This window comes from Haemorhous mexicanus, chromosome 20, assembly GCF_027477595.1.
Source record: "Haemorhous mexicanus isolate bHaeMex1 chromosome 20, bHaeMex1.pri, whole genome shotgun sequence".
NCBI lineage: Eukaryota > Metazoa > Chordata > Aves > Passeriformes > Fringillidae > Haemorhous > Haemorhous mexicanus.
In genome coordinates, this window is record NC_082360.1 from 3,511,391 (window position 1) to 3,529,856 (window position 18,466).

Consider the following 18,466-nt stretch of genomic DNA (forward strand, 5'->3'; position numbering starts at 1 on the left):
TGTTCTCAGGTTTGTGTCCTGTGGGACAGCCCTGGTGACACTGGTGCTGTCATGTCATCAGCAGCACCCAGAGCTACTGAAATGGGGTGTGAAGCACAGCTGGGCACCTCTGTGTGCAGCTGACCTGGTCTGGGGGAGGTGAGAGTGACCCAAAGATGAAAACCAACAGGTCCAGGCATGGCCTGAACTCATTTTTAGGGGACACCAGCTATGTCCCACAGGTGGGATCAGCAGGAGGGAACCCTGCACACAGAAGAGAGGTCTCTGAAATCCCATGGTGAGGGTTTGGGGCATCACAGAGTTCTGACATGCTGAAGGTATTCCAACAGATCCCCTCCTTACTTGGACCCCCGTGTTTGCTGGTTGGGTCCCTTGGTGGAGTTCCAGAGGGACTTTGCTGCTCTGTGGCTGCTTGGCACAGCCAGGTGCTCCCCATCCTGCAGAAGTTTTGGGTTGTGTCACACTGGACAGGGACAGGCCATGAGGCAAAGCCCCACGTCGCCCTGCACCCAGCAATGAGCCAGGGGCTGCCCTGGTCGAGGTCAGCTGTCCATCAGGGCAGTGTGTGGCCTCCAAAAAGCTGGAATGAATCTCCAGTGCTGCTCCAGGATTTGGTTCTAATTAAAGGGACACCCTTGTAGGTGACCCCAGGGCACTCCTCTCCATAGGGGTGGGGAGAAGCTGCTGATGGATTTGCTCAAGAGTGGGACCTTGGGAAGCAGCATGGAAAGGTCCAACCTTACCAGTATTTGCTCTTCCTGAATCAGTAATTCCTTCCTGAAGCTAAAGTTCCATGAGATCAGCAGAAGCAGGGATAAAACTGAAGTGTTTTTTGCTGTGAGCATGTGGAAATCAGACCCACAGATGCATGGGAATTGGATTAATTGCCCCCAAAATGATAAGGTGCTGAGTATAAGCACAGCCCGTGGCATTGCAGCTGGCCCTGGGGTTATGACCAGTGCCACAACCCCACAGAATTCTCTTTTCTTGCCTATCTGTGTAAATCTCTGCTCTCCCATCAGTTCCTGCCCTCAGCACTCCCTGAAAATTGCCCAAAAATTCCATCTTGGTGCAATTTAGGATACGCTCCAGCCTGCCCCAAGCACATCTGGTATCTGTGTGTTGGGTGATATTAATCACAGCATGAGCACAGCCAAGTGTTAAACAGCAGAGCCCTCCCACCTCCCCCCTGCAAACCAGGGTTGTTTCCATGCTCCAGCAATAAAATGAACCCAGCATTCCCGGGCAGGCAGTGATCTGGCAGGAACCACTGCTGTGTGGGATGGAGGGATGAGGAACGCTCTGAAACGGGCCAAGAAACCATGTGCTCCTAGGACTTTTTGAAATCCCTGTGGTGTTTGAAGCTATTTTCTAGTCCTCCTCATTTTTTGTATCTGTGGCTGTTCCTGCTGCATCTGCAACTGCTCCCTCTGCCCCGGAATTTTGTCGGTTTGGGTGTAAAAGCTGCTCCCTGTTTCCAGGAAGGTAAACACCCCTCCCTCGCCCTGCTTTGCTGTGCAGATATCAAAGTGCTTCACCAAGCAGGGGTAGATGTTGTTTCTCTTGCAGATGGGGGGCAGGAGTTGCAGAGGCTGCTGAGAAATCCATGGGAATCTGCTCACTTGGAGGGTGCCTGTGGTTTTGCTTCAGGACACTCAGTGGCTTCCTTTAGTGTTGGGCAATGAGCAGGCAGGACTGGCACAAGGGATATTTTTGTTCCCCTTTTTCTGGAGTGACCACACAGCAGACAGTGGGCAAAACCCCACCAGACTATGCTGGTTGTGTTGCCCCCAAAGGAGAGCCTGGCCGAGATTTGTCCCCAAGTTCTCCAGTTTGTGGCTGATTTAAAAAAATTTTAAAAAGACAGAAAGAAAAAAAAAACACAGAAAAAAAAAATCAAAACTGTGTTTTCAGCACAGTTGGCGCCTCAACCACTGAGGTTGCTGTGCTTTCAAGGGAGGCAGCCCCAGCACTGGTGCCTGGGAGGAATGGGGGGAGAGAACTCTTGTGTGGTGCCTTTGATGTTGGAGGCTTTTACCCGGGGAGAAACTCGAGTGCTTTTCATGTCTGCTGGTGAGGGAGGCAGAGAGCCAGGAGGGATCTGCTTTGTGAGACCTTTTCCAAGGGAATTGAGGGAAACTTTTCAGAAGCTGGGGGGAGGCTCTCTGGGGCAGCAGCTGAAATAGGTGCTGAAGCATCCTTGGCTCTCACGAGCACCGGGCACCGTGCATCATCCTCATCATCATCCTTGGCTGAGTAAGTCTCTGCTTGAGCTCTGCCCAGCCTCAGGGAGAAAAAATCTGTGGCAAGGGCTGTGCTGGGGTCTCCACAGCTGTGCCAGTGGGGATCTGTGGGGTGGGGAAGCTAAATGTGGCTGTGCAATGGGTGTGTGAGGGTTTGAAGGGTAAGGAGGGGAAAAACAGAGCAGTGGTTTAGCAGGGGGAAATCCCAGGGATGTGATACAGGCGTTGTCACAGCGGAATGATTTGTCAGGGCCTGTGCTGAGGGAGGTGGCTCTGCCACTGCTCAGGCTCCCTGTGGGATGGGATGTGCTGGGCTGAGCCTCTGCACCACCTGAGCAGGCAGAGAGCGGGACAGGGCAGTCACAGAGGGTGGCATCAGGTCCTGGGGGTGACACAAGGTGGCACCAGGAGGTGGGGGCTCCCTGGGGCAGCAGAATGGGACCCTGATGCAGATGGGCCAACCTCAGCCAGCTCCTGCAGCCCTGAGGTGAGAAGCAGCCCTGGCTGCTGGCAGTGCCAGGGAAGGGGAGGGTGCTGCCTGGGGTGGGGTCCCTGCTGAGGTTGGGAGCCCTGCCCCAGCTGGAGGGGCCTGGTGGGGTTTGTATCTGTGCAGGTAATAGAAAATAAGTTTCTAGAAAATAAGTTTCCCCCACAGCCTTTGCCTGAATGGTCCTAAACTCTGGATCTGGGGTCTTAAAGCCCTCAGTACTTTTTTCTGGTTAAAAACCATCACTGATGGTTGATAGATTCCCAAGCGTTCTCGTGGGGTTGTGGGGGGAGCTGAGCCCCCAAGATTAGGCTGAAGTCAGCAGCACTCTCTGCTCTCAGCTTCAGGAGGGTGTCAGACATGAGAGCTGTATCCTGCAGAGCTGAAAACATCAAACCCCTTTGGGGCCCGTGACCTTTGAGGTGCAGTGAGTGTCACAGAGCAGAGCCTCTGCCTTTGCCAGGTGGGAAGGGGCTGCCACAGCCTCCCCAGCCTGGCAGATGTGTGGCTGTGAGGGCAGTGTGCCTGCTGGAGCTGCTCTCATGTTGCTTCTGGCAAAAGCATTCCTGTGACATCGGGGGATCATGTCTGGTGACGTAAGGGAGGCCTGGCAGCCCAGGGCAGCCTCACTCCTTGGTTTCTGCTCTGGAAGTTGAGTGTGAACTGATGTGGAAAAGGAACTTCCTGGTGTTTGGTGGCCTCTTGTCCTGTAAAAACCCACCTCCTGAGCATCCCTGTGTGCTCTGGTGGGTCCAGGGCTCCTGTGCCCAGCCTTTTTCCATGGCTCTCAGTGCCTGTGTGGGAAGTGCTCCCCAAAAACAGCCTCCTGCTCCCCCCTTCTCTTGCCCATCCTGCCCCATCCCTTGCAGCAGCCCTCTGAGCTGCAGCCTGTGCCCAGGTCACACATTCCCTATGCACTGTGGGGTGCAGTGGCATCACCCAGAGCCCTGGGGACACCCCAGTCCCCATAAAAAGGGCAGGGATGTGGAGATGCCACACGGATCGGGACACTGAGGATGGAAGTGCCACAAGGTTGGAGACACCAAAGGGATGATGACACTCCAGGGGTGTGGATGCCATGGGGATGGGGACAGCACAGGGAAGGGGGCATGTGGGGATGTCATTGCAATGTGGACACCACATGGTTGGGGACAGAGCACATGGAGGTGGCTGGCTGCCTGCCAGGGGAGAGCTGGTCCCTTCCTGGGAGGAATGTTCATGTGGGATGGCCCCGAGAGCAGGGCTTGCCTCCCCCATCCCTGATCACTTCTCGGCATTTTGGCTAAGATCAAGTGTAGTATCTGTTCTTCAGTTTAATATCTGATACATCCTCGGTGAGAGAACTTATTTCTTGTCCAGAGGAGAGCAACGAGGCTGGTGAGGGGCTTGGAACACAAGCCCCATGAGGAACATTGTAGGAGCTGGAGCTGTTCAGCTTGGAGAAGAGGATGCTTAGAGGTCCTTATTGCACTCTACACCTTCCTGAGGGGAGGTTGTAGCCAGGTGGGGTTGGTCTCTCCCACTGGGCAGCGCTGACAGAACCAGAGGGCACAGTCTCCAGCTACATCAGGGAAGTATAGGTTGGATATTAGGAAAAAGATTTTCACTCAAAGAATAATAAAGTACTGGAATGCTCTTCCCAGGGAGGTGGTAGAATCACCATCTCTGGATGTGTTTAAAAAAAGACTGGACATGACACTTGGTGCTATAGTCTAGTTGGGGTGTTAGGGCATAGGTTGGACTTGATTATCTTAGAGGTCTCTTACAACCTCATTATTCTGTGATTCTGTCCCGAGAGCATCCCCCGTGGGTTTCTCTTTAATCAGCTCTGTTGAACCAGCCCAGCCCCTGCGGGAGCTGCAGCCCCGGTGGGTGCGGGGGAACGGGGCTGGGGGTCCCCTCAGTGAGGTTCAGGGAACGGGGCTGGAGGTCACTGCAGTGGGGTTTGGGGTTCAGGGAACGGGGCTGGGTGTCCCTGCAGTGGGGTTTGGGGTTCAGGGAACGGGGCTGGGGGTCCCCACAGTGGGGTTTGGGGTTCAGGGAACGGGGCTGGAGGTCACTGCAGTGGGGTTTGGGGTTCAGGGAACGGGGCTGGGGGTCCCCGCAGTGGGGTTCAGGGTTCAGGGAACGGGGCTGGGTGTCCCTGCAGTGGGGTTTGGGGTTCAGGGAATGGGGCTGGGGGTCCCCGCAGTGAGGTTCAGGGAACGGGGCTGGGGGTCCCCGCAGTGGGGTTTGGGGTTTAGGGAATGGGGCTGGGGGTCCCCGCAGTGGGGTTCAGGGAACGGGGCTGGGGGTCCCTACAGTGAGGTTTGGGGCAGGGGGAACACAGAGGCTCGGTGGTCCCTGGGTCCCGGTGGTGGCAGCTGGGTCACGCTGCGCTCCGGTCCCGCTGCGTCCCCGCAGTTTGTTCTGTGCTGTGTCGCAGCCCTGGAGCTCTGCAAACCAGCCCAGCTCCGAGCCTCTTTTTTTTTTTTCTTTTCCTTTTTATTTTTAGTAATTTGAACGGCCTCTCTGCAGCCTTGTCTTGCCGCTCCTGACTGTTTGCCCAGTGGCTGTGACACGCTGTTTAGGTGATGCGGTGGCACCACCTGAACTTGCCAAGCACAGGAGTTTTCCTCTTGCCTTAGTCTGACAGAGGATGGGGGTGCTGGGCATGGCAGCCCGGGCTGTGTCAGTGTGAACCCCCAGGAATTGCCCTTCCCCTCTGTATCCCAATTTCTCCATGTCAAACAGCCCTTGGAAGCAGCCAGGACTGCAGGAAAGGCTTTATGCCAGAGGATTTCAGGCTAGCTTTTTATATCCATCCCAGTGTGACCACACTTCATTTAGGGAAGGAGCATCCGGGATGGATCTGGGCTGATGTATTCAGGGCTGAGACTATCTCAGCTCTGCCAGAGCAGATCTGGGCCAGGGGAGCAGCTGGGATCCAGTGGGGCCGGTGCTGCTGCCCTGTGCTGCGACTCCCAGCACACACCAAGCTGTTTATCTCGGATTTCTTGGTGATTTCATGGGTGTTGTGTCCGCCCTTCTGTAAATAGCAGGTCATTCCAGCTCTCCCCTAAACCCTGCTTTGGAACCACGGGTATCCAGCTGTCCATGAGCTGAGCAGCCTTGTGCTCTCCAACGCACCCTGGGCTTGCTGCTGCTGCTTCCCAGGGTCAGCTTACAGGAACACACGGAGCAGAGGAGTACAGAAACAGCCTCCCATAGCACCAGGCAAGTTTTGGGTTAAAATTGCTGAATTTTATTGAATTCCTGCTGCTGTGGATGGTGGGTGCGGCGGAGGGAGCAGACTGGTGGTGCAGCTCTGGGATGGGAGGGGATTTTGTGCTGCTGTTGGACATGTGCTGGCTGAGAGTTTCCTGGTGCTAATTAATGACTGTTGGTTGGTGGACTGAATTCCCCTGGGAGATAGGTGAGCCACGCAATGGGGCATTTGTGTGTGCATGCAACACTGGGCTGAGCTTTGGTTTGGAGACAAGGTGAAAATGCAAAAAAGCAAGAATTGTGGTTATGTGTGAACCCCTAAGTGCTGCTGCCTTGTCCAGGTGTGATTCCAGACTGTAAGATACAGCATCCAGGAGGAGTACAGCTGTCCAGGGTGTGTGCCTTGCTGTAAGGGCATCCTGAGTGCAGATCAGGACATGTCACGACAGATAAAATAAGTTTGGAGCACACCGAGGACTGTAATAGCCCTGGGAGCTCTGACCACTCCCATGCTGTTGCCATCCATGATTTCCCATGTTGAGATCAAAATGCCTGTGAGGCTGGTGGGTAGCTCTGTGGTGGGGTTTGAATGTGTTTGACCCCAGAGCCCCTCAGCACGTCCCCTCTCACCATAGCTCGAGGTATGCACATGTGGCAGGGTCTAATGGCTTGGTGGCCAATGACCCAGCAGCAGCGGTTCCTGGACAGCTCTCCATGGGGAATCCAGACTTCCCTTCTCTGAGCACGGTGGAATTTTTATAGCCTGTGGTTTTAAATGCTGTGATTTCCTTATGACCCTGTCAGAGCTGTGCTGGGGCTGGTGAAACACAGGCTGGAGCTGCTGCTCTTTGGGTAACGTGTCTGAGCTTTGCTCCAGTACAGGGGAAAGGGAAGGCTGGATCTCCTGGGCTTGAGCCTGCTGGGTGCTGTGATCTTATGGCTGAATTCAGCTGGACTTTATTTCATTTATCCCCAAAATTTGTCAGGCTTTGTGGAGTAGGGTACAGTAAAGCGACCTTGTTTGTTAAAAAATATTCACCAAAATGGGAGTGAAAGAGTTAATCTTGCAAGTACAGCTCAGTGGCATCCTGGAAGTGTCTGTCCAAAAATCAGGAGGGGAGTGATGGGCATGTAGAATTCCAAGGTAACAGGGTAGAGGGGCCAGGTTGGCAAACCCCACTTACCACAGGGACTCAGCTGTGACTCGGGCAGGGACGTGGCACTGTGGGATGGGTGCCCAGCTGGCAGCTGGGAGGCGAAGGCAGAGAGGGTTTGTGCACATCTAGAGGCTGTGAGCACTGTCTGCCTCCCAGCTTTGTTCTCTGGTGTCCCTGTTCTCATGGGGACAAGGCAGAGTTCTGCCATTAACGCTCTGAAAATCTCTGCTGGCTTAACCTTATCCTCCCCCAAATGCCAGGCAGTGCTGGGGTGCTCACAGGTTCCTCACTGTGATCTCTGGTAAGGGGTGCAGCTGGTGGGAAATCAGCAGTGGTGCTTGCTCCAGCCCCTGATCCATCCCCTGAAAACCACTGCCCTGGTCTGGCTGTTGTGGGGATGCTTTGGGGCCATCAAATTTTCCAGGCTGAGACATCCATGTCCCTGTGGTCCTGCTGCAGGGATGCTGCCTGGGTCCAGCCGCCTCCACCCAGCTCTCCCTTCTCACAAACTTGTGGAAAAGTTATTTCCTTTCCTATTTTCTGGCCTCTTCTCAAACTCAGGCTGGGTTAACTCTTGCTGTAGATGCAAAACTTGCTGGAGGGCCCTGCTCAGGCAGGGCTGTAAAAGCCACATTTTCTTTGGGAATCGGATTAAGGCCCCTTTTTCTTCCTGCAGTGTGGGTGACATGAAGTCTCTCTTTGTCCTGGATGGTATTTCTGGCCCAGCTGCAGTGGGTTAACCCTTTGTCATCCCACACAGTCCTGGTGATGAATGGCCCTTTGCTAAGCAACAGGGACCTTTTCCTGGGGTGGAAGCACTGCGGGGGCCCTGTGGGCTGTGTCCTCTCCCTGCCCAGCTCGGGGATGAAGTGCAAAGCCTTGGTGCCTGGCTAGGGGACGTGTCTGTGGGACAGGGACCTTCCCTAATGCTGCTTCCCACTGCCTTTCTTTGCCATTTTTAGTCTCTTTTCATTCCCTAAGATAAATGGATGGGACTTTACACCCCAGTCCTGCACTGGCACCAGAGGTGTCTCCATGCTGGGACAGCCCCAGGCTGCCTGGATGGAACAGAGGGACATGGGTGGGAGAAGGAGGGGGGCAAAGTGACAGTGAGAGCAGAGGCCAGGCCAGCTGGCAGAGCACAAGAGCTGCCTGTGTGCTCTTTGGAGGGCAGTGACCATGTCAGTGGTGCTCCCTGGGCACCAGTGCCCAGCCTGGTGTGGCACTGGGCTAAGCCAGGAGAGCTGGAAGGCTGGATAACCAGCCAGGAGCAGGGTGATGGCAGGCAGAGAGCATCCATAGGTATACCAGGAGCCCTTGGCTGTGGTCCCCAGGATCCAAGGAGGCGTCTTGGTTTGGTTCTCAGTGCTGGGCTCTGTGGCCAAGCAGAAATGAAGGTGATTTCCTGGCCATGCACAGTCTGGTGGCTGTGGGCATCTCACACACCAGACCTGGGTTCATTTTACTTTTTTTTCCCCACTGTGCTGCATTGTTGCATCACCTTAGATCCATCCACTGCTGCTGTGAGCCTGGCTTGGTTTGTTTGTTTATTCCAAAGCCAAATGGTAGCAGGAAATGTCCTTTTCTGGTGGCCTGGAAAAGCTGCCAGGGGCACACAGTGCTGGCTCCCTGCAGCCTGATCCTGTGCTGTTATCAGGGAGCCTCCTGATAAGAGCAGAGCAGGGATTTCCCCAGAGGGGGTCCTGGACCATGTCAAAGTGGCATCAGGAGCTCCCCAGGCCTCCCAGCAGTGGGGGGAGTGCAGCCCACAGAATTCTCCCTGTGTCCCTCTCCCTGCTGAGTTTCAGGATGTGATGACCCCAAGGCTGGTGGAGGGGTGCCACCGTCTCCCAGAGCTGAGCCAGCAGCAGATGGGCACTGAGCAGGACTAACTCCCAGCACTGGGAACTGCAGGGAGGCAAAACATTTCCCTCCCAGCCCTGCTCCTCCTCCCCCCCATCCTCCTGACCTTTTCCCATCAAAACACAAAGCACTATTCTTCGGAGCAAGGCACCTCCATGCGAGGAGACAGCTGGCGCTGCAGCAGCTTGCTGGGGATGGGTTGTTATTAATTAAGCTGCAGGAGACAGCCAGGCAGCTTGAATAGAGTTTTCCTTCTTTTCAGGCTTAGGATGCCCTAAATTCTTTCTTCTTTACCTCCAAACGTTTATAGGTTTAAAAAGGGGCAGCAGACAAAGGATGGAGAAGGAGCTATTATGTGCAGCTTGCAGGGACGTGTATCCCTGAATGTGGACTGCAGGGACTGTTAGGGCACCCCAGCAGCTTCTTTGCAGCTTGGTTTATGCCAGGGGGTTGCTGTGACCCCCAGGGTTGTCACTGCCTGGGCATCTCCCTATCTAAAGAGGAGATGCCACTTTGGGGTGAAACAATTTAAACTGCTTGAACAAGTTTGGGGTGACTCAGGCAGTCAAATTTTTCACTCTCTGCTGTTTTCCTTTGCAAAGGTGATTTCTTTTCAGCAAACTCATCCTCTGCCCCTGCTGCTGGGTCTGCCTTGCCCCTGCTGCTGGTGGTGAGAGGAGCAGAAGTGGTGGTGGGGCTCTCTGAGGGGCTCCTTGATGTATGAGTTCTGTGGAGGCTCCATCTGCTTCCCTCTCTCCGCAGGGCAGGATACAGGGGTCTGGTGAAATGGGATACAGGGGTCTGGTGGAGTGAGGTGCAGAGTTTTTCTTTACCCTTTTTGGGCATAATTTGTCCTTTGTGATAATCTGTGGGGGTGTCTGAGGGAGCAGAACATGCCCTTGAGGAGGAGGGATGAGGATTGCTCCTAAGCAGCCAAGTGTGTTTCCTTGGGCATGGCTGGGCCGTGCCATCTGCAGAGCTGGCCCAGGGATTTGAGTAGCAGTGTTTTGGTGCCAAGGCAGACCTGTCCCTGCTGAGCAAAACCTGTGCTCAGAGATGAGGCTGTGGCAGTGCCTCAAGATGCTGAGTTGTGCTTTGGGTCTGTGCAAACCATCAGGCAGTGCCCCAACAATGCCCCCTGTGAGGGAAAAGAAATCTGGCAGGAATGGGGTTCTTTCTTTCGGTTCTTTTCTTTTCTTTGGGTTCTTTCTTTCTTGGGGTTCTTTCTTTTTCCAAATATTACTGACTGTGGAGTGCCTTCCTAGCAAAGCCTGCTCCCTTTTGGAAAATGCTGGATTGCCCAAGCACGGTGAGGAGCCTCGTGCCTGCAGATCCTCTGCAGGAGGAATGTGACAGAGGAAGGGAGGCTGCTGCAGGGGCACTGCTGGGATGTGACACCAGGAACTGAGGCACGGCCTCCCCAGGGAGAGGGTGACTCACGCCAAGGCCACGGTGCCAGCTGCGCGTGATGGTTGGTGACAGCGTGTGAAACAATTCCTTCCTTCCTTCCTGGACAGTGGGAGAGGCCTGGAGATGTCCAGCTGGAGCAGACTCTGGGTTCTGGTGTGGTGGAAGCTGGGGCACTCCTGGCTGTAATGTGGATTCAGCAGGACAGCCATGGTGCAGTGATGTTGGAGGGTCTGGGTGCTGCTCCTGGGCAAGGCATGGAGGGGTGGCTGCTCCCTATGCTGCCTCAGGATTCCCTGAGCTCTGGAGAGCTCTCGGTGCTCCTGGCAGTGTTTGCACCCCTTGTTACTGCTGCTTCACTCCCCTCTCTCTCTCCAGGGAGATTTAAGCCACCAAAGAGCTGCTTTCATGGAGGAACTGGTGGGATACCTGCAGAGATGTGTCCAATATGGGGTGCTCAGAGGAGCTACCAGGCAGCTAAAAAGAAAACAAAACTGCATCATCCATGGACTTGGGAGTTCACTACAGCCAGAGGGGGGGAAATGTCATTGGTCTGTGGGTCTCAGAGATGTTCTGGGAGTTACCCTGCCCATGCTGAAGGGACCATGGTGGCTGCCTGCCAGAGCCCTCCCTGGGTGGTAACATTGCAAACCTGCACTCAGGCTCTTAGAAAACCTTTGGCATCATTTTTAGCTGTTCCTGGCACTGGGGGATCCTTTCTGGTTTTGCTAGAGGTGATGCTGTCTCTTTCAGTGCTAAAAAGAATTAACTTTTGGTCTTGTGATCTGCAAGCTTGTGTCCTTTTCTCGGTCATCCTACTTTCCACTGAGTTTGCTGGTGCTCTACCAAGGTCTCTGGATGTGCTTTTCATTCTGCTATTGATCTGAGATTATAAATATAGCTGGCAGAATTTCCATCTGTCTGTCACAGTCACTGGGGACTGGCAGGTAGTCAGCATTGCAGCAATATTGAAAGAATAAAAATTATTTCCTAAGCCCTAACAGTGCACTTTTAACTGGGGCTTGCTGAGGTGCAGTAAAATTGGAAATTCAGCATTCCTGGAGAGAACATGTCCTGCTTGTTCTGCCTGTGCCCAAGGTCTTTGATATTTTCTTAGGAGCTGGGCAGCTTGGGATGAAGGGAGTTTGTTGGCAGGTCTGCCCACAGGCTGGGTAGTGCTGGGAAGCTGCCTTCATTTGCAGATCTTGGTTATTCCTCACAGCTGGGGATTTGAGGTTGGAGCTGGCTGAGGGTAGAGCATTGCCCAGAGGAGGGCTGCTGGGGGACAGCCCCACTACTGGGCAGTTTTCTGCTGCAAAGGACTGTGGTTGGGATTGTCCTCAAAACCCAGTGACTGTTGAAACCCTCATTGGTGTAGCCTTGAGTGTTCTCCAGTGAGCCCTACCAGCCCTGCACAGCATGGCTGTGACATGGGGATCTGCTTTCACTGTCAGGGATGTCCCATAAACAGGAGAGATTGGATTGTGTAAGCCAGACAGGAATCTTCCTCAACATTTCAGATTAGTTGCAAGACCAAAAGCTGGATCTGTAGTTAGTTCAAATCCCTTGATACAACTTACAACAGCAATAGGCCTTGTTAGAATTGCTCCTAACTCTGATTATGAGGTTTTTCTAAGAGAAGAACAATGAGTTTGTGATTTTAAAACCCTTAATTAGGGGATTTGGATCCAGTTCTTGGCTCTGCTGGAAGATTTCTGTGTGACCCTGGGCGAGTCACTTAATCCCTCTCCAGCTGATCTGCACTGGGAGCTGCTTCCTTCCTCTGCCTGTCGGTCCTGCCTGTGCTCAGAGCCAGGAATGAGCAGTGGGAGAGGCACAGGCAGGACTCTGTTCTCCTCACAGGAATGGAGATGCTCCTGTAAGAACAAATCCCAGAGTTTGTCTGGGACTTGTTCTTACAGAAGTTTGTCACTCTGAGAGTGCCTCCTGTGTGCAAACGCCCCAAAGTCCCCAAGAGCCATCCTGGGGACCAGCAGCGCTCCCAAAGCCCTGCCACACTTGCTGTGAGCCAAGGATGACACTTTGTTGTCCTTCTGAGCTGCTGGCTCACCACCTGCTGCTCCTAGGGAGGACGAGATAAAAGCTGAAACAAAATATTTTTTGTTAATTAATCTGTGAAACAACTTGTACACAGTGTTGAGTTCCCATGTTCCTATTTTTTTTCCATGAGGGTGGTGAGGTCCGGGCAGGGGGTGTGCAGAGAAGCTGTGGCTGTCACGTATCTGGAAGTGTCCAAGGCTGGGCTGGACCTGGTTTAGAGGAGGGTGTCCCTGCCCATGATTGGAATTAGATGCTCTTTAAGGTCCCTTTCAACAAAACCAGTATGTGTTTCTGTGAAATATCTTTGCAGAGCTTCAGTGACTATGGGGAGAACTTTTCCATGGTTATTTTTATTCCCTCACAAGCAAGGCTAAATTATGCCCATGATTTCAATCTGACAAAAAATAAAAAATTAAAAATTAAAACTCTTCACTCAGAGGAGTGAGGAGTTGGTTCACGTGGCTAAGCATGCTCTGTTCACCTCTTTGCTGGTCTCAGTTTCGGCACGTGAGCCCTGTGCTGATGCTTAACTTCTGCACAGCCACAGATGTGGCCAACTTAATGACAGGGACAGGAAGCCATCACACCTGAGATCCTCCCTTGACTCTTTATGCAAGCACAGCACCTAAGTGAGCTCAGCACAGCCTTTTCCTGCCTTTCTCCAGCTAAAACAAGGCTGGACTGACTTGCAAACAGACCCAGCTGCTACTGGGGCAAGGCTGGTTTGGCATCTAGCATAGATTTTCCTGGAGATTAGCGAGATTAAAACACTAATGCCCATTGATAGGGGTTAGAGCTTTAATAAGTTATAAAAAGTAATCTGGCAGAAATCTGCATGCAGCTGCAGCATCAGCAGATTGAGGCTGGGTTTCCTGCCTGGGTGCTGGGTGAAGGTTTCTCAGAAACTGCTATTTTTGGTACTTGCTGAAGTGGGGGATGTGGGTCTTGTCCCCCCCCCAGCACCCAAGGTTTGCAGAGCAGCCTGTGCCAGCCTTGCTGGGCATCACAGGAGGGCTGCTGCCAGCCCAGCGTGGCAGGAAGAGCTGCTGCCAGCCTCATGTGGAGTAGCTGTGCTGGGTGGAGGAAGATCTGCCACTGCTGCTGGTGTGGGAACAGAGAGGGAAGGTGACAGCCACGCTTAGAGCCACAGGCAGGAGACAGCAGGGGTGGCTGTGGTGCCACTGGCACAGGTGGCAGGGCTTGCATCAAGTGCAGGAGTGTGGCAGAGGCTGGTGATGCTGGTAACAGGTCCAAGAGGGAGTGCAAGTACTAGTCCTGGGCTTGCAGGCTGTGCAGGGGCTGTTCGTGGGAAAGGGAGTCCTCTGGGTGTTGAAGAGTGCAGATGTGCACATCTGTCTTAACCCTTTCATCACCTGCAGGCCTTTCTCTGGGAATGCAAATCTGGGAGCTGCAGGGAGAAAGTCCTGAGGTCATAAGGTAGGGCAAAGTAAGGTGTCAGACCCAAAAGAGGCAGGTTGGCTTCACCTTGGCTGTGACAGGAGAGAATGCCAACAGCACTGCTGGACATCACAGAGGGGACATCACCCCACACCAGGGTGAGCATTGGAGGGAGCAGGGGCAAGTGGTGCAGCCCAGCTTCCCTCCTGTGGCTGGCCCTTCCCTCCGCTGCTGAGAGAGGGCTGGGACATTCTCTGATCAAGGTATAAGGCAGGAAGGAGTTGTGGAGGCAGCTAATTTCTTCATTCAGCTTCACTGACATAATTTCAGAGAGCCCGTGGGGGTGGGTTGACATCTTGTCCTGCCAGATGTGAGATGCAGCTGCAGAGCAAAGTGAGCCCACGCTCCCAGCACTCACACCCACTCGCGACTGCCCTGGGGCTCTGCTGGAGAATTTCGGGATGCTGGGAAGCAAAAGGCTTCCTTGGGCTCGGGGATGGGAATGTGAATAAGACCTTGGCCCTGGAGCAGTGGGTGAACTGGGCTCCTCTTGGAACGGCGCTGCCTGGCTTGTCCCAGCTTCTCTCCTTGCCGTGAAAGTTTCCCTTTGCCGTGGAAATTTCCCTTTGCCGTGGAAGTTTCCCTTAGCCGTGGAAATTTCTCTTTGCCGTGGAAGTTTCCCCGCGCCTCCTGCGCGGAGCCGGGGTGGGACGAGCCCCCGAACTCTTGTTGCTCTCGCCCCTTGCGGGCCCCTCTGGGCCGGGCCGGGCCCGGAGCGGCGGGGGGATGGAAACCGCCCGGGGGCGAAGCAACTTCCCTGGAAGAGGCTCCATCCCCCCGGGCCGGGCTGGAGGGGGAGGAGGCAGGGTGATGGGGGAGGAGGAGGAGGAGGAGGAAGGGCGATGGGGGAGGAGGCGGAGGACAGCGCGGGAGGAAGCGGGAGCCACCGGCTGCCGGAGCCGCCGCCGCCGCGGGTGAGTCTCCGCTGCCCGAGGGCGGGGGCTCCGTGGGGCAGCGCAGGGGGGATTATGGTGGTGGGGAAACGCTTTTTTTGATGTGAATTATCCTGGGGAAGGGCTTGAGAGAGCGGGAGGTAGGTGCCGCGGTTCTCACGGAGGGCAGTGTGGGGGTTCCCGGCCGGAGCAGGGCATGCCCGGGGTGAGGGCAGCGGGTGCTGCGGGGGGCTCGGGCCTCGGCCCCTGCAGCCGCCGCCGTGCCCCTCAGGAGAGGCCGCAGCTCGGCACCGCCCGGCCGTGCTGCCGGCATTGTCCGGGAGCCGTGCAGATCAATAGATCAAGCCCTGCCCTGCCTGGGGGGCACCTCCTGGTCCCCTGCCCTGCCCCTGTGGGGGTCTCCCTTGTCCCCTGCCCTGCTCCGGGTGCTGCCCCCGCTGAAGGGTTCGCGGGGCGTCTGGGGCGCAGCTGCCTTTGGTAAAGAAAGAAAACGACAGAAACAAACAAAGAAATTAAATAAAAATCCATACCACCCTGCCCATCAAAGAACAAAACCGAGCGAAAAAAAAAAAAAATAAAAAGGGGAATAAAAAAAGCTGAGCTGCAGCCCCAAGATGTGAATCCCTCTGGCTTGCTCCTTTTTTTGCCGTGGCTGCAGTCAGTGGCTCGTGGGACGGGGGCATCAGTCCCGAGCGCAGCCCGGGGGCTCTGGGCGCACTCAGCCCTGGCCGGTGCCCATTCCTGGGACTTGGCCCTGCTCATTCCTTCTGCAGCGCTGTCTGGACAAGCTGAGTGTGGGGATGGCTGCCTGGCTCTTTGTTTACACAGCACAGAGCTCTGCAGAGCAGTGGTGATAGGAGTGAAGGGTGCTGTCCCTTGGCTGGGGGCTGGGGAGGGTCCCCGTCTCCCTCCTGGGCTGAGTACCATTGTCCAGGTTGGGTGGACAGGGGTGGGAGTGGATCCCATCCTCAGAGCCCCCATGGAATCAGTTTTGTGGGTGTCTTTGGACCTTTCTGGGCACAGGCATCCTGAGCCTGTCTGCGGGGAGCAAGGGCTATGCTGGCCACTGGTGTGGGCCTGTTGATGGAGCAGCTTCTGCTGAGATCTGTGTGCAGGAAGGTTCCTCTCAATGGGGCGCTCCCAGTGAGGGAGGGCTGCTCTGGGATAAGCTTTGCTCCAGCTCCAGGGGAAGAAGCTCCTTACAGAGGGTGATCAGTGGGGGCCGCATGGCCAGAGATCTCTGCGCACCCAAGGTGAGACTTGGAGTTGTTCATGATAATCTTCTCCTTTTTAAACATGGAGGAAAACAGCCTAACAACTCTTTGCAGGTTTTTAAAGTGGTTTAGAGCTGCTGTCTCACGTGGTTGGAGGAATGAGAATGTCAGACTGTGGGTTGTGCTGCAACACGTGTCTGACGGGGGCAGGGTGGTGGTCAGCCTGGTGGTCAGCCTCACCCCACATCCGGGAGCCACTGGCAGCAGTTCGAGGCTGTGGAGCTGGCACCACGGCATGACCCCTGGGATGGGCTCCTGCATCCCAGCCCAGAAACGCTGGTGAGCAGAGCCTGCAGCAGCCAGGGGGTTTAAGATGGGAAGGGAAGCAGTGATGGGGAGCATCCATCCATCTCTTGTAAATAAAAGAGCCAGGAGCGTTGAGCTGCAGAGGGCAGGGGACTGCTGGGCTTCCGGAGCCGGAGGGGAAAGCACGTGGCTCACAGGCACAGCTCGACCCACATGTGATGTGTGCCCCTGACTTGTGGCTCAGGCCTGGTCGCCTGTGGAAGCCCTCACACCACAGCAGGAACCATTGCCTCCTATTTTAAACTCTGAAATGGGTTTATTGCCCACACGAGTAAAAGGCTTCAAGCATGGAGCATCCTGCGTTCTCAGGACCACCTGGCCACCTCTCTGACAGCTCTTGGGTGGGTTTGGTCTAATGAAGAGGAGTTAAGCACACTCTGCTGTTTCTGGGTCGTGTTTGTTGGCACCCAGGTGAAAATGCAAGCTGAGAAAGAAACATAACTGGTTGGTAGGAGGGCCTGGGCTGGTGGCCAGCCTGAAACTGTAGCCCAATGCTCAGGGATGCAAGGGACAGACTCAGCTTGGGTCTGGCAATGCCAGCCAGGTGCTGGTGATTGGAGCTGAATAATAGGAATTATTATTAATTAGGTACAGTTTGGTGCTGTAGGGGTCTGTGGCACTGGCTCTTTGTGTGAGGCTGAGCCACCTCAGCCTTGGAGTGAGCTGTGCCTCACATTCCCTGGCACCCACACATCCAGCAGGGACCTGCCACCTTCAGCACCAGGGGGTTCCGTGGCAGCTGAAAAAAAAACCAGCAGTGCCTGGGCCATGCTGGGATTACATCCAGTCCTGGCTTTGCTGAGACTCCTCCGTCCCCTCGGAAGGGAGAGCTGTGTCTCTGCCACCTCCTCCACAGGCTGGATCCGTTTCCACAGCCTGTGGTCACTGGCTCAGTGTGCCAAGGGGAGAGGCCCTGGAGGCTGCACGTGCCGCAGTCCCCACAGCCAGCTGCTCTTAACCAGGAGCTGTAGATTCTCTCTTTGGAGCTACAGATGTCTCTGTGACACCCTACTGGCACGATTCTCCAAGAGAGATGCTCTCAAAACTTGAAAGGTTAAGGTGGTTCACACTTCTGTGAAAACATCCGTGGATACTCAGCTTGGTAGGCTGTGCTTTCACACCCTGATACATCACTGCTCACTGCTCTGAACCTGCTCTCTGTGTTTGCACAAACCCATCCCACAAATCTGGAAGCCCATGGTATTTCCAGCATCTATTGGGTGGAGGGAAGGGAAGTTATCCACAGTGTCCTGCTCTTCTGGGTGCCTGTAGCTCTGCAGAACCGATTGCAGCATCATTGAAAGGTGGCTAGTGCTTGGTGTTCCCAGGATCCAAAGGGTGTTTCCTGGATTTACTCCCCACACATTGCCATTTTGCCATTGATTGTGTGTGCATCCCTAGAGTGTGCAGTGGTTTGGATCTGTTGATGGGAGGCCATGGCAGAGGTGCAGCCTCCTGGCCTCTCTCTGGTTCCTCTGTGCAGCCACTGAGCACCAGGTCTGTGACCAACCCTGCTCTCCCAGGACACCAGCACAGCATGGGGCTGCTGGGTTTAGCCAGGAGCTGGAGTGGGTGAGACATTCCTAGTTCAGCCTCTAAAGCAAGGGTGCTTTAACCCTTAACCCCACAAGGGTTAAAGCAAGGGTACTTTAACCCTTGTGTGTGTGCAGTGCAGCCCCAGACCCTCAGGGAGGATTACCAGCCCCTGGCTTTGGGGTTTGGGGGAGCCCATGGCTGTCCTCACATGCCCTGCCTTCAGTGTCCCGGGCTGTGGCAGCCTCGTGGCACCAGCACAGCAGCTCCAGCAGCCCCTGGCCAAGCCCATCCCACAGCACACAGCATCCAGCTGGCTGAAGGAGCAGGAGGGTCCCTGGGGGGCTCCCAGGGGCTTCCCTCCCCGTGGGGTGGCTTTCATCTGCTGCTTCACAGATGTTGGTTTTGGCTCATGTCTGACATGCATCAATTACAGAGCAACAGCCCTGAGCCTTTGGCAAAATCAACTTTGGAGCAGCTGTCCTGAGTCAGCCATGCCCGAGCCGGAGCTCTGGCTCTGTCCCTGCTTGGTGCAGTGCTGCCCCTGGCCATCTCCACATCTCCTGTGCCCACGTGG

The 18,466-nt window shown here is 55.0% G+C and overlaps 1 protein-coding gene and 1 non-coding gene across 7 annotated transcripts in view; both read left to right on the plus strand.

Annotated features, from left to right (window-relative positions):
• Positions 1-18,466, plus strand: part of SEPTIN9 (septin 9) — a 151,306-nt gene that overhangs the window by 110,315 nt on the left and 22,525 nt on the right. The window contains exon 1 of one of the 6 annotated variants that reach the window (XM_059863978.1): positions 14,733-14,797. The exons of the other annotated variants lie outside the window; for them this stretch is intronic. The gene's annotated coding sequence lies outside the window, so the exon portion shown is untranslated. Of the gene's footprint in view, positions 1-14,732; positions 14,798-18,466 lie in introns of those variants that run through there. 6 annotated transcript variants of the gene reach the window in all.
• LOC132336874 (U2 spliceosomal RNA) lies at positions 3,993-4,083 on the plus strand. The gene has a single exon (XR_009489011.1). It is a non-coding gene; the product is annotated as a U2 spliceosomal RNA (small nuclear RNA).